Source organism: Triticum dicoccoides, chromosome 2B, assembly GCF_002162155.2.
Source record: "Triticum dicoccoides isolate Atlit2015 ecotype Zavitan chromosome 2B, WEW_v2.0, whole genome shotgun sequence".
Taxonomy (NCBI): Eukaryota; Viridiplantae; Streptophyta; class Magnoliopsida; order Poales; family Poaceae; genus Triticum; species Triticum dicoccoides.
The window spans coordinates 49,008,073-49,012,495 of record NC_041383.1 but is presented as its reverse complement, the minus strand read 5'-3'; the positions used below and the strand labels follow the sequence as shown (position 1 = coordinate 49,012,495).

Below are 4,423 nucleotides of genomic sequence, written 5' to 3'. Positions count from 1 at the left end.
ACCGTACCCTATACGCCGGCTCCGCAGCCCCTCCTACGACCGCGCCCGGAGCACGACGGCGCCGCTGTTGCACGCACTAATTCCCTCACCCTCCACCGCCGTTGCCCTCTCGCCCTCCACCACCGTCCCCTCCAATTCCCTCACCCTCCGCCGGCGACATCCACCCTCCCCCTCACCTTCTTTCCCTACATAGGCCCAAGATGGAGCCGGTCAGACGGCTCTCCGAGATCCGCGACGGCCGCAGCACATACGCGCCCCCTCCACCCCGTCGTCACGGGATTCGAGCTTGGACACGACGGAGGTGCTGGAGGTTTCCTCCTTCCCCACAATCGTGCGCTGCGGGAGGTGCCCCCGTGCGTTTCTTCTCGGGCGACGACACAGCCATGCAGTGGGTGGGATTTGACACCGCTCTTCCGCTCCGTGCGAGGAGGGAGCTGGAGGCGGCTCGGCTGCTCCGACTCCATGGAGCCCTTCCAGGTCCCCTTCCCCTCTCGCTTCCCTTTTCATTTGTGCCACCGCCCATCTTCTGACCCAGCACTTCGGATCCGATCTGGTTCGCTCCGGAGGCGCTGGGTTTGGGGATTTCCCTTCTCTGAAACACGTACGGTCGCTGATGCTTGATGTGCTACCGTTCTTGTCGTTGCTAGCAGAAGCAGAGCAGGCCACTCAGCTCATTTCAGATATGTGCTGGTTGTAGTATGGAACCTGCTTATAGATATGAGTTGCGTCCCAGCCATTTAAACTATGATTGGTAGTATTACTTCAGATTTGATGGTGAAATAATTAAATTGATGATGTGCTTTTTGTTAACTATATTCTAATGAATGCATACATGAGGAATGCACGGGTTAACTCATCCTTATTGATTGACCCTCTCTATTAATTGATAATGTATGCTTTCCTTGTATTTAGTAATTTATATGGTTCTGGCCTCTTACAACTAAACATTATATCTGTTTTAATTATAATACTGCATTATGGAACTGTTAAAAATTGCTGTTCTGGAATTATGCATCTTGATGGAATTTCTATGTGTTCTCGTAGTTTATTTCTGATACAGTATTGTTGTATGTGTGGCTGTTCTTCAAATCTTTTTTCTTTACAGTATTAGTTTGCACATTCCTTCTGCTCATTGTCTGATTTGATACAATTTGCTTTAAGATGGAATACCTTGAGGAGCGCCTCATCTCCCTGTGGACTGAGAAGACCCCCGAGAAGGAGCAGTTCAGTGTTGGCTTCTACCCCATCTCCCTTACCAAGAGGGTCGTCGTCAGCACGAAGCACAACAATGACGAGCAGTACGCGTGGGAGTCCCAGGTTGGTCGTTCTTTCACCGTCACTTGTGATACATCTAGGGAGCAGCTCGGCAGGGGTACCAAGATGGTCCTCTACCTCAAGGACGACCATGTATGCAGTCCAAGCCTCCTATAAGTGATTGGTTTACTCTTCATGTTGTGGTTCTGTGCTTAGTTTAGTTGTATTGGATGTTTGCTTGTTTGGTTTATTCCTGATCTAAACTGTATGATTTTTGTGTCAATTATGTCTGCCCTACATAAGCTAAACTCTGTTAGATTCCATGATCAACTACTGTTGTTGTTGTATGGCAAACACCAAAGGCAAATCATATTTGTGATGCAGTTTCTGTAACTTGGCATTTCTACATGGCTTGTTTATATTGGCAATTATACACCGATGATGATGATTACCTGCACTGCTTAATTCTGTGACACTAGCAAACTTATGTGAATATACTATGCTTGTTGTTGATCATTTGGTGCACTAGTATGCAGTTCTCGTTGTTAGTTCTTGTTTTCTTGATTCATTTATACTATATGATTCAGGTCTTATACTTTGCTAGTAGGTAGCAAACTGTTATTCTTTATGGGTGTACCATGCTATTGAAATTAAAATATGAACACAGATGGATGAGTTATTTATGCATATCACTTTCTTCTTTCTCATTCACTTGCAGTACCTACTGTACTGATATGAAAGGTCAAGCATGGAGGTTTCAAGAGCATCCCTTCGTCCTGGTAATGTTTTTTTTGTTCCTTCTTAGTCTGCTGTAGTGGATCCTCTGAATCAAATCACGTTTCCTTTGTTCATCTTAATTAGAACATTTGGCCATTTGCGAATTATGGTTTGTTAATTGTAGATTATCTTTCTGGTGTGCCCGGCAGAACTCTACAGTTTTCTTGCTTTAGGACAACACGAGGTATGCTTTGTTTCCTCTCCTCTTATTTAGCTCTTCAGATTTAGCACCCACCATTAGTTTGCAGTACAGTCTCTATCAATCAAACTAATTGATTCACGCAAACATCCAGTAAATGGCTAAACTGCAGCTCTCAATGATTACACTCCACTCTGAAATGCAGATATGATTTCTCTCAATGTTCAGCGCCAAGGATCTCAATGTGGGGTGTGCTACTGCTACGGTGCCCACATTTGCTTCCATTTCTGCTCGCAAGCATATGCACCTGCATGTCTAGTCTCTGGTAATTTGTTTTAGTCCGTTGTGGATCTCTCCATCCCTTGCATGCTCTGGTTGATCTTGGTTGGAACATTTGGCCATTTGCTATTATAGTTTGTAACTTGTAAATTATCTTCTTGTTCGCACTGGTCTAATTGCCCTATGTATTACACAACTTAATCATCAACATGAATTGTTTGTGGAAATGCTTGTGTCATTGTCCAACTGTCTTATAAGTGTATTGATGTGGATGAGGTGTGTTGTATGTCATTAATTGGCATCTAAATTAGTTCATCTTCCCACTTCCCTACTTGCTATTATGTGCTTGCAAGCTCAAATTTTGTGCTTCTATTACTACCTGCTTTAATGTGCTTGCGTGCTTAAATTTTGTGCTTCTATTGCTATGGGTCGATCTTCTGCGGTAAAATAATGATGTTAGATGTCTGTTGGTTGCTGTATATGGGGAAGACGAATTGAATCCTGCAGTGTACTTGTCAATTCTAGCTTACATTGGTGTTTTTCGATCCTGTTCTAATTAATGTGTATAGTTCAAGCCCTTCTTTCTATCTAAATGTGTGCACTGAAGTTCAGTTGCCTTCTGAAAAATTATTGGTGCATTTTTTTGTTTCTCAAATACAAAATAGCTTGCTCATTTCAACTATGGCATCCCTACTGTTAACTTTCATATTGTGTCACTGTTTTCTTGTACGAGAGTATCTCATTTTAACTAGCTGGAGAACAAAAAGCATGGTACTAGCCCAATTTGTGTGTTGTCATTCTAAATAACTATCCTTTTCTTGAATGGTCTGTTGGTAATATATTTGCCCCAGTTTTTTTTATTCTTCTCTAGTGATTCATGTAACAGGGCGACCGAGGAAGGCATGTAGTCTGTTTTCTTGAAGGCCGTTTTGTTTGTTCCCAGCCCTAACTACGGTTGTCCAGCTAGTTCGGCATGTTGTTCATATCACTATGGTAGTCCAACGAGTTTGGCATGTTGTGAGTTTGGCACGTTCATGACGGGAGCATGTGCAAGTTTGTGATTGCTTGTCAAGCTTGTAAAGTACTGTATTACACTTGTAGTCATTACTGTGATTGCCATTGTATTACAGTTGTAAGGATCTGGTTGCTCTTATTTGAAGAATTATGTGTGCTTTTTGTCTGCCCATTTAAATACTGATTCAAATATGAAGAATATGAGCCTGATAGATGGGACCCACTTACCAGAACATGACAAATGGGACCCAGTTACCAGAACCTGACAACTGGGACCCATCTGACTAGTGGACCCTTCTTTTGGGAAAGAAAGAAAAACTAAATTCGTTTAGACAAAAAGGCCACAACCCAACAATAAAAAAGGTTGCATTGTTGGGCTTGGCCCATGAAGCCGATCAAAAATTGATAGAAAAAATATATAAAAAGGCCAAATTGTTGTGCTAGGCCCATGTAGAAAATCGAATTGGACCGGGATGATTCTTGTGCCACATCAGATTGCCACGTCGGATGCCTACGTGGCCTGGGGAGGCTGCTAGTGACCAAAACAAGACAGTAGGCATATTTTGGTCGTAAACTTCTACGACCTTCTCACAGAGAAGGTCGTTAATTTCAGTTTACGACCGCCAGCTTTTGACCTTCTGTTTTTGGTCACAAAAAGGTTGCAAATGAAAAACAATGACCTTTCAGTGACCAATAGTCAAGGTCACAAGTTGACATATTTCTTGTAGTGTTTCATTCCGTTTGGACTCCGTTTGATATTCCTTTTCTTTGAAATACTGAAATAGGCAAAAAAAAGAGCAATACGGGCTGGGCCTCCGGTTAGTAGGTTAGTCCCAAAATGATATAAATGTGTAAAATAAAGCCCATAAACATCCAAAAGGGGTAATATAATAAGGTCGAACAATCAAAAATTATAGATATGTTGAAGACGTATCAAGCATCCCCAAGCTTAATTCTTGC

At 42.6% G+C, this 4,423-nt stretch overlaps 1 pseudogene; it reads left to right on the top strand.

Moving 5' to 3' along the window:
* Window positions 1-86: 86 nt before the first annotated feature.
* On the top strand, window positions 87-2,381 carry LOC119360403 (annotated as a pseudogene).
* The last annotated feature ends 2,042 nt before the right edge of the window (window positions 2,382-4,423 follow it).